The 11,256-nt window shown below is 40.9% G+C and overlaps 1 long non-coding RNA gene across 2 annotated transcripts; it reads right to left on the bottom strand.

Moving 5' to 3' along the window:
- Positions 1 to 1,568: 1,568 nt before the first annotated feature.
- Positions 1,569 to 5,698, bottom strand: LOC145425693 (uncharacterized). Of its 2 annotated transcripts, XR_013906422.1 has the most exons (3): positions 4,178 to 4,636; positions 2,889 to 3,227; positions 1,569 to 2,653 (listed from the first exon to the last, which is right to left on the bottom strand). It is a non-coding gene; the product is annotated as an uncharacterized LOC145425693 (long non-coding RNA). The 2 variants fall into 2 exon arrangements; XR_013906421.1 differs by having other exon boundaries at positions 1,569 to 3,227; positions 4,178 to 5,698.
- Positions 5,699 to 11,256: the final 5,558 nt, after the last annotated feature.

Consider the following 11,256-nt stretch of genomic DNA (forward strand, 5'->3'; position numbering starts at 1 on the left):
AAACTAAAAGACATTCAAATTACATGAACCAACATTTATCAGAACACAAATAACATACTACATTTAATGTGAGATATTTTACATCATCATCCACTGAATGAGCTCATTTCAAATCGCCTGCTACAGGTCTCAGAATAGTTGGGACAGGGGCCTGTTTACCAGGGTGTAGCATCTCCTCTTCTTTTCATATCAGTTTGAAGGTGTCTGAGCATCAAACTTATGACTTGCTGGAGTTTTGGTGTTGCTTTGATAAAGGTTTCAGTCACATTTGTAATATATACTGATTTATTTTTATCTTCTGTTTTCATTCATGTATTTGTTTTATTATTTATTTCTTTGTCTGTTTATTGTATGGTTTTTAAATTTTATTTATGGTTTTTAATTGATGTGCAGCTTGTAAGCAGAGCCTGAGCTCTTTAACTTCATGAGACTGTCACATGTTTGTCTTTGGAATGAGATGCATCTCATACAGTCAGTATCAGTGTGGGAGGCCTTTCAACTCTCTTTGCTCACAGTGTGGTTTATGCTGTGAAGCATAACTTTGCTCCCTTCCCCCCTTCATGAAGCTTCTTTTGAAACACAGTGAAGAAGGATTTAGTTCTACTCTTCTCTGACAAAGTTATGCTGTTGTAATAGCTGCAATATGTGGTTTTGTGTTGTCCTGCTCAAATACAAACAAGGCCTTCCCTGAAATAGACATCATCTGGAGGGGAGCATATGTTGCTCTAAAACCTTTATAAACATTCAGTATTCATAGTTCCTTCCCAAACATACAAGCTGCCCATACCGTATGCACTTACGCACCTCCACACCATCAGAGATGCTGGCTTTTGAACTGAACTCTAGGTCTCCCTCCTCTTTAGCTCGGAGAATGTGGCATACGCGATTACCAAGAGGAATGTCAAACTTGGATTTGTCTGAACACAGAAGTCTTTCCCACTTTGAAACAGTCCATGTCAAATGAGTCTTTTGAAGGTCTCTGCCTGTCTAAAAGAGCATTTTTGAGACTTACATTAGGCATCAAATTTGAAATGATTGGATTGTAAAATTTCTCAGTTTTAACATTTGTTATTTATGTTCTGTTGTGAAAAATGTTTGGCTCATGGGATTTGAAAGTCTTAATTTTCAAAATTAGAGATTTTTTTTTAAATTTAGGGTAATAAAATTAACTTCCTGTTCTATTGTAGTTAATTTTTAAAGTTAAAAAAAAAAAAAAAAAAGAAGAAAACAGATCACTTATTTTTTCCCCCCAATAATTTAGTTTCTTTTTTAACCAAAATGTTTTGGGTTTTTCCCCACATCTAGTTTTAGTCAAACTAAATAACTGGATTCACTGGTTAAAAGGTCTTGTAGTTCATAAAGTCTCTTAGCTCACCTTCATTAAAATCTACACCTTCCTCACATTTCCCTGCACTTGCTGGATGTGCCATCTTTCTATTCAACTGCAGTATGAACATCCTGGTTCTCTCTCCCTCATGTATTCTCTGGTGTGATGGAATAACACCAATAACCAGTAGCCAAAGGTTTAACCACTGAGAATCTGAGTTATTGATACCAGAGAGACCAGACACAGACCAAACAGCTTTTATTAACAGTTCTGCAGGACAGAAAACCAACCATGGCTCCAGTCACACTGATCACAGTCAGTATCAGGATCACACAAAGTACTGAAGAGGAGAATAATTAAAAAATAAAAAATAAAATATAAAAAAAATAAAAAACACACACCACACACACACACACACACACACACACACACACATTTCTCCAAGTAAATTTTAAACAATCTGATTTCCAAACTGCTGCTTTCAGTGCACAGCAACAATAAAACTGTACATAAATGCCAATCTAAGAATTTTGATTTCATTTCTTACTGACATGAACATACAAATCACCTGATAATAAACACAACAACATCATAGCATCATTGTTTTTTTAGATGCAGTGAACACATAATTTAGCCTGAAGTGTCCCAGTCTATAGAAAGCTGGTATACTTTCAGTGTTGTGTTAATATGACAGCTGAATTTACAGGATAAAACAATGTTGTCTTTACCTGGTCCAAACCAGCCAACATGTTGGTGTGTTCGTACAGAGTTGTGTGGTCTGGTGTTTCAAGTCTAAATCATTTTATTACATTTAACAGTTACATATTGTCCTTTCATTATCACAGGTTTTTATAACCCACAATCATGTCTTAGGTAACATTAAGTCACCAAATCAGATTTAGCTGTTGTCCACATGACTGGTACAAATGGGACAATGTTTTTTTTGAATTGCTCTCAGTCGGGCTCATCACCTGGGACCTGTTTGTCATGGGAGACCCTACCAGGAGCTGAACGCTCCAGACAACTCAGCTCCCAGGATCGTCTGAGCTCACAAACCCCTCCACCACGATAAGGTGGCAATTCAAGGAGGGGGATGAAAAGGGAAAGGGAAGAGGAAGGGAAATTATATTACTGCCGATGTTACATGAGCCTCTGCTCGTCTACAGAAACAATGTCGTATCCGTTCGTGACAAGATGGAACAAGAAATGTGTTTTGTCTTTTTGTCATGTATAAAAATCCTGAAAAGGCCACAAAAATCACCACAGCTGACAGTCCAATGATGACTCCAATGATCAGTCCCACAGGTCGATTCTCTACTGGCCGACCTGCAGGTGAGAAACAGGTGTGAGGTGTCAGCTGTCAGGTAGGTGATGAGTGAAGAACAGAACAGAATCCATTTCCTCTTCAAACTGCTGTCAGACATTATCTACTGCACTCTGATCACATCACTCAGACCAGCTGCTTTCTACAAAGTCTCATCAACAACATCTTTAGAAACAAACAACAACCAGGAAGCAGCTTCACCTCTGATCACACACACACTCAACTCTACTCACTCACCTGGAGGAACGACAACACTCAGGCTGATGTTGCAGATGGACTTCCATGAGCGTGTTTCTTCCATGAAGACAAGACACTCGTATGTTCCAGTGTCATCAGTCGTCATGTCCTTCAGAATCAAAGACACGTCTCCATCCTTCATTTTTCTCTCCTGCAGATCAACTCTATTCATAAAAGATAAATGCTGACTGTGTGGGTCAAAGTGCCCGTCGCGGTTTAAAAGTACATATCCTGGCTTTAAGTCAAATCTGCTCCACTCTACAGCTATGAAGGACGTGTTTGAAGCTCGACATGGCAGAGTGATGTTCTGTCCAGATTTAATTGTGATGTTTTTGTGGTCTGAAAGAATGAAAATACAAAGCAGAGGTTAGAAAGGTTTTAGCATAGAAAGGCTTCCTAGCTCCGCCGAACCACAGGAGGCAGAGTTGACACCGACAGTGACGTTTGGCACACAATTTGTTATCAGAGAGAGACGTGACTCTTAAAGAGGTATCAGCTGAAAACATTGTGAGAATTCGGTAAGAGTAAAAATGGAAATTTTCCCAGAAAAAAAAAAAGAAAAAAAGAAAAAAAAAAAGAATTAGCCAATCACATGGAGGACGGACACACACACACGCAAAATAACAGGAAGTTTCATTTTAATGGCATTTGGAGCGAGAATAAATATATAATATACCATTTTACATGGCTCTCACTTTGAAATCCAAAACCAGACTGACATTAATCCAGGAGCACTGTGATGATGTGTACTGTTGATTTGAAGTGAAATTAGTTTGTATAAACAGGACATTCTGAATTCAAAGAATGGCTCATAAGCACGTTCCAAGGGCTCTTACTTTGAAATCTAAAAATCAGACTGACTTGATATTGATAATAGTTCTGTGAAAATGTGTACTGTCAACTTAAGGTGAAATTAGTTTGTGGAAACAGGAAGTTCACTTTTAATATCATTTTTAATTGAGACGGGGAAAAAATAAGGCGAGACTGAAGGGCTTTTATTCTGAAATATGGTGTGGGTTTCTCTTACCACAATATCTAGTATACACACACACAAAAAAGCTTCTCGAAGCTGAGGCTGGCTTAACGGCAGCTCACGCAGTTTCGTGTCACCAACGATAATTCACACATCTCTGCTCGCCTTCTGGTTACTGAGAGCTAAAAATAGTTACAAAAATAGTGACTAAATAGTGAATAGAGACTCTGCAAATCCAAGAACCAGCAGGCCGTTTACAGAAACTTTTACACAGAGAAAACAAGCCTTCTAACTTAAACATGTGGTTTCTACTTACCTTCATGGGACGAGGCAAGGGTCCATAGCACAGCCGTAAAGACTGTGCGGATGATGTCATCCATGTTCTGTGCGTACACAGAAGGTTGACCTTTTAATCTTAATTTAGTGGAACAGAGGCACTCTCCGAATCAGTCCGATAGTTTTATGGGCAATGTCTCCTGCTTTGATCCTGTAGACGAGCTTCGGGTTTTATGAAAAAAAAAGACTACGCACTCAAAATTCAAGACCAAACTAGTGCAACCTTCAGTTATACACACAGAACACAGACGGAACAGCAACAGTCTGTTTCTGGCGCTCCTGCGGTTTTATACCAGTCTGCGGATTGATACCGAAACGTCAGCTCCCCACACTGACTGCGCATGAGAACTATTTTCTTTGATTTTAATTACAGTTATCAAAAGAAATAAAATACAAAGCAACTAAACAAAATTATTTTCTTTTCTAAACACAAAGAATCCCAAAAGAGATAATGTCTTAAATTATTACAAGCGATTTCTGACCAACACGACTCAGAGTCAACAAGTAAACTTTATCTGACTACGTTTGTTTTTATTGTGCACTCCTGTGGATGCCGTGTTTTATGTGCATAATGTCTTACTCAATGTGCGTGCCATCTGATCAAGATGTTAGAAGATATATATTAATATATATTAATTAATTAATATATATATTAACCTGAGCTAAATATGCATTTAATTAAAAATAGAGGACACAATGATGACAACAGGATCAAGTCTAAATAGAAAAATATTTCTGCATATTTAGCAAAAATGTGCCATTTCTTCACTCAGTGAGGTGATGGTTAAGCTTCAGCAGCAGTTTGCTTTCAAGGTTCTTTCTGTGAAGCTGTAACTGTTAAGCAGTGAACAGGAGTCCTGCATGACTGAGAACAAGCTCCAGATGCAGGAAGAGCTGTGTTGGTTTTGATCGACAGCTTCTTGATGTGAGGAAAGCCATGCAATAGATCAACACCTCCAGTGAAAGGACATGAAAGGTAGCTCTCCAGCTCCCCTGCTTCTGGCTTTCCTGACCCCATGGAGCCATCATCTTCGTCCAATAGGCCGCCGTTTGTGCTGGCCTCATCCAGCTCTGTGTCCAGGTGATGTCTGATGAAGTTGAGACCTGTGGAAAGATGTATGGTTTTCAAAAGAATTAGGTCTGGTCATTATAGTGCTGTAAACACTGCCAAGCTGCAGATGTTTGTTTGGAGCTAGCCTCCAAAAGCTGGCCATACACTGTGCGATTTTTGGCCCATTTTGAGCCAATTTTTCGGTCGCGCAACCGTTTTGGGGATCGGCCCAAGTTCTGCCTTAATTACGTGTCGTGCATCGTGTAGTATACATGGGTTAACGAAAAGCAGTTAACACCTCACGACCAGCTCCCAATCATCAATTGTATGGTCGCATGATAATCAAACCTGTTTGAAATCCTGTCGCCTCTCAACGCAGCCTCTCACACTGTGCACGCACAAACACAGAAATGAAAGAGAGAAGGTGGAGCAGCACGGCAGTGCAGCGTGTGATCTGGACTCAAGAGATGGAGGCACAACTTGTAGGATGAGGCAAGCTCATCCGAGTACGTAAGCGTAGCGCTGCCAGCCAGGCAAAAGAAAAATAGAGCTATATCACGTTATAACGTGAAAAGTTTATTGTTCTAACAATATACTTTTCATGTTCGTACAATATAATATTTATATTGTACGAACATGATATTATATTGTTCAAACGTGAAAGGTATATTGTGAAAAATATATATTTATTTATATATTTATAAATAAATTCAATTCAATTTCACCAGTTATTGACATCCATATTTCTTCACTTGCTGTCTGATGGGCTTGTTCTGGTCCTGGAGCTGGCTGCAGATGGGGTACTCATCTTCGTTTTGTTACTAAATGGTGCTCAACCTCATCCTCTTCTTCAAAGTCACTGTCAGACTCTGAATTTTCAGAAATGTGAAATATTCTGAACCCTCTTTGTCAACATCATCATCCGAAGCCTCTCTCTCTTCCAAAATCAATTGGATGGCCCTCGCAGCAGATAATCTTTTGCCATCTTGATCAGTTGTGATAAAGAACCACCCTGGCAAAGTCTTATTTATAGTATTATGCCCCTAATTTGCAGGTGGGACAGGGTATGAGAAAATAAAATTTGGATCCCTCAAGAAAGAGGGTAAAATGTGTGGGAATGTAAGAGCAGACGGTGTTGATAGTTGAATTTTCAACAATGTTGCAACTTTGTGCGGGAGCAGGAGGGGAAGAAAACACTATCAGCAGCACCAGAAAGGAGGAAGACAGAGTGTGGGAACACAGGACCTGCACTTTCAACACTTTTATTAGACCTGGGTCCAGTGGACCCGAACACCTTGTATGTAATGTAAATGCGTGGGGGGAGGTACAGTATGAGGTCATTGAAAATTAGCTCGGATTTATGTTCTTCACAGAAAATAAGCCAAAGCCAATGAATTTCAGGTTGAAAAAATAATTAATTGTTTAATTTTTCTTTTGAAAAAACTGAAAACGGATCTCACAGACCCGAACACCATACAAGGGTTAAGAGTGTGGATTTGGTGTTTTATTCAAATGCAACTGAGAACAGGTGAGTCTTCAACCTGGATTTAAATAAACTGAGTGTTTCAGCTGATCTGAGGCTTTCTGGGAGTTTGTTCCAGATATATGGAGCACAAAAGCTGAATGCAGCTTCTCCGTGTCTGGTTCTGACTCTGGGAACCGATAAAAAACCGGATCCGGATGACCTGAGGGATCTGGAAGGTTCATACTGGGTCAGGAGGTCATTGATGTATTTTGGTCCTAAATCATTCAGAGCTTTATAGACCAGCATCAGGACTTTAAAGTCTGTCCTCTGATGGACAGGCAGCCAGTGTAAAGACCTCAGAGCTGGACTGATGTGGTCCACTTTTTTGGTCTTAGTGAGGACTCGAGCAGCAGAGTTCTGAATGAGCTGTAGTTGTCTGACTGATTTTTTAGGTAGACCTGTAAAGATGCTGTTACAGTAATCAAGCCTACTAAAGATGAATGCATGGACTAGTTTTTCCAGGTCCTGTTGAGACATCAGATCTTTTATCCTTGAAATATTCTTGAGGTGATAGTAAGCTGACTTTGTTATTGTCTTAATGTGTTTTTCTAAGTTTAGGTCTGCATCCATCACTACACCCAAATTTCTCGCCTGGTTTGTGGTTTTTAGATGTATAGATTGAAGTTCTCTGGTGACCTGTAATCGTTTTTCTTTAGCGCCAAAGACAATTACCTCAGTTTTGTTTTTGTTTAACTGGAGAAAATTGTGGCATAACCAGTCATTAATTTCCTCAATGCATTTACCAAGAGCCTGTACAGGACCTTGGTCTCCTGGTGACATTGTGATATATATTTGTGTGTCATCTGCATAGCTATGATAGTTTATTTTGTTGTTCTTTATAACCTGTGCCAGTGGGAGCATGTAGATGTTAAACAGAAGGGGTCCTAAGATGGAACCTTGGGGAACTCCACATGTGATACTTGTCTGCTCAGATGTGAAGTTACCTATTGATACAAAGTATTTCCTGTTTTCTAAGTATGTTTTGAACCAGTTTAGTACAGTTCCTGAAAGACCTGTCCAGTTCTCCAGTCGTTTGAGTAATATGTTGTGGTCAACTGTATCAAATGCTGCACTGAGATCCAGTAAAACTAAGACTGACATTTTTCCACTGTCTGTATTTAGACATATGTCATTAAACACTTTGGTCAGAGCGGTTTCAGTGCTGTGGTTCTGTCTAAAGCCTGACTGGAAGGCATCGTAGCAATTACTCTGTTTTAAGAAGTAACTGAGCTGTTGAGAAACTGCTTTTTCAATGATCTTACTTAAAAATGGGAGATTTGAGATCGGCCTGTAGTTGTTCATTTGTGTCTTGTCAAGATTGTCCTTTTTCAGTATAGGTTTGATTACAGCAGTTTTTAGTGATTCTGGAAACACACCTGACATTAAAGAAAAGTTGACGATCTGTAACAGGTCTGACTCTAAAGTCTTTGAGACCTTTTTGAAAAAACTTGTTGGCAGGACATCTAAACAGCAGGAGGAGGAGTTCAGTTGACCTAAGATGTCCTCCAGGTCTTTGCTGTTAATAGGTTGAAACTGTTTCATGGTGTTTAAACAGTTTTTTGGTGGACACAGTACATATCCTGGATCTGCTGTTGATGTACCAATTGCTTGTCTAATTTTTTGGATTTTTTCAGTGAAGAATTTGGCAAAGTCATTGCAGGCCATGGTCGAATGAAGTTCAGCTGCCACTGACACAGGAGGGTTTGTTAGCCTGTCAACTGTAGAAAATAAGACCCGAGCATTATGGCTGTTTTTAGTGATGATGTCAGAGAAGTAGGACCTCCTTGCACTCCTCAGTTGTAAATTATAATTGTGAACTTTCTCTTTATAGATGTCATAGTGAACCTGGAGGTTTGTTTTTCTCCATCTGCGCTCAGCTTTCCTACACTCTCTTTTTTCATTTTTCACCAGTGTGGAGTTTCTCCATGGAGACTTTTTCCTTCCAGAGATAACCTTCACCTTAATGGGAGCAATAGTGTCCATTACATTTAACATGTTAGCATTGAAGCTATTGACGAGCTCATTGACTGACCCTCTGGACAGGTCAGGTGTTAATGGGAAGACCTGGTAAAAAATTGCACTACTGTGTTCAGTTATACACCGTTTTGTGATCACTGTTGTTGATATATTTGTGTGGGCTGAGATTTTACTTTCAAAGAAAACACAGTAATGATCAGATAAGCCCACATCAGACACAGTAATGTTTGAAATGCTCAGGCTCTTGGAGATCAGTAGGTCAAGAGTGTGTCCTCTATTATGTGTGGCCTCTGTTACATGCTGAGTCAGCCCAAAGTTGCCCAGAGTGTTGCTCAGGTCTTTAGTCCCTTTGTCCTGAGGGTTGTCCACATGGATGTTAAAATCCCCAGCAATAATTACACAGTCAAAATCAACACAGATCACAGACAGCAGTTCACTGAGGTCATTAAAAAAGTCTGTGCAGTATTTGGGAGGCCTGTAAACATTAAGAAACACAACTTTGGATGGGGCCTTCAGCTGTAAAGCCACATATTCAAAAGACTGAAAACTTCCAGGAGATAGCTGCTTACATTGAAATGATTCATTAAATAAGACAGCGACCCCTCCTCCTCTCCTGCTCGCCCTGACCTCACTGATAAAACTGTAGTTAGGAGGGGTCGTCTCGATGAGAACAGCTCCACTGTTACTTTGGTCCAACCAAGTTTTGTTAAAAACATAAAATCAAGGCTGTGCTCAGTGATTAAATCATTAATTAAAAATGTTTTCCCAGCTAAAGATCTAATGTTTAATAAAGCCAATTAAGTGTTTTAGAGGCATTACTTGTCCCTTCGTGTTTGGGAGCAGTCTGTGGCACACAAGGTATGTTTACTATGTTTAAAGATCTTTTAGAGTGCAGCTCTCTGTGTTTTGACCAGGCCACATGTCTCCTTCTGTCATCTAAAAGTACAGAGATTTTAAAACCTTCTAGTAAACAGGGTCCCAGCTTCTCCTGGGAAGAGTCACCACTGCCATAATCCTCGCAGTCCGGACCCTCCACACATCACACATCAGACTGCGGAGACAGAGCATGAAGGTGGTAAGGAGGAACTAAGGGGGGCGAGGCTGGGCAATGTGACTTCGATTGCTGTTGAGGGTGGGGCTCGATGGCGAACCTTTGGCTGCTCTGGTGGGGGGTTTATGGGGGACAAAAAGGGATTGGGCCGGGGGGTAGATCTGAGCCCAGCATTGACCCGCTCCATCATCTCCTCAGTGAATTTCAGGTGTGGGGAGGAGGGAGAAAGGGAGGAGAAAGGGAGGGGGAGGAGGGTGATGGCCTGTCAGGGGTTTGGGGGACTGGGGAAGGTCGTGGTCCCTGGTCCTGGTCGTTGATGTTGTTGAGAGATTTGGAGGCAAATAGGGACCCCTCTTCTTGCCTCTTCTTGCCTCAGATGTCTCTCCTTTCTGAGGCTCTTCCTCAGATGCCATGGATGTCTCTCCTTTCTGAGGCTCTTCCCGGGTGGGGGCAGATGAGGCTCCTCTTCAAGGTTTCTGCTGGGCTTTGTCTGTTCTTGGAGTACTGTTTGTTCCTCTTTATGAGAAAACTCCTCGCTTATCTCAGCCTTGGCACCAAGCACAGATGGATGACGTATGGAATAAAACAAGTTGGAGGTGAACAGTTTCACCCCTGACTTGTTAAAATTAAATCCATTTGCTTTGAACAGATGCCTGCGTTCCCAAAAAATATTAAAGTTGTTGATAAAATGCACTGAGTGGTCAGTACATGCTGATATAAGCCATTTATTCAGTGTAAACAACCTGCTGAATCTCTCGTCTCCTCCTCTGACCGGCGGTACAGGCCCACTGATGAATACAGCTGCATTCAGAGAGTTTACAGTGTTTAATAATCCAGTAAAGTCCTGTTTCAGAACCTCCGACTGTTGTTTGGACACATCGTTTGACCCTGTATGCAGAACAATGTTTGTCACAGTTGGATATTCATCTGCAATTTGAAGAATTCTCTCCTTCAGGTTCTGGACCATATCGTTAGGAAAGCAGAGGACTTTAGTGTTCTTACCACACATCCTTTGTACATCCTTTACGGCAGAGTCACCCACAATCAGAGTTTCAGGCCTAGCCTTTAGCTTTCCCTGTGGCCTTTTACTTTTCAACAGATTTTCAGACCTTACTTCGCTACTTTTAGATGGATGGCTGTCCGATATAGATCCAGGGTCCTTTGATAATGGAGCAAAATCTGTTCTGCAGTTTCACATTCAGTTGTTTTGGAGGTTTGTTGTTAACCTTCCTATTCACGGTTGTCCAGTCCTGTTTCCTCCCGTATACAGGGGTAGAAGAGCTTCTCTGTCTCGTAGGAAGTGAAGGCCAGTCGGTTTCAGAGATTTCAGCTCGCTGTGCTCTGCCTGTGAGCCTAGACCTCCCTCTCCCCAGCCACCTCCTCCAGCTTGTCCGGGGGAACACCAAGGTGTTCTCAGGCCATCTGACAGATATAATCTCTCAGCCTGTCAGCCCC

Source organism: Astatotilapia calliptera, chromosome 3, assembly GCF_964374335.1.
Source record: "Astatotilapia calliptera chromosome 3, fAstCal68.1, whole genome shotgun sequence".
Classification (NCBI taxonomy): Eukaryota; Metazoa; Chordata; class Actinopteri; order Cichliformes; family Cichlidae; genus Astatotilapia; species Astatotilapia calliptera.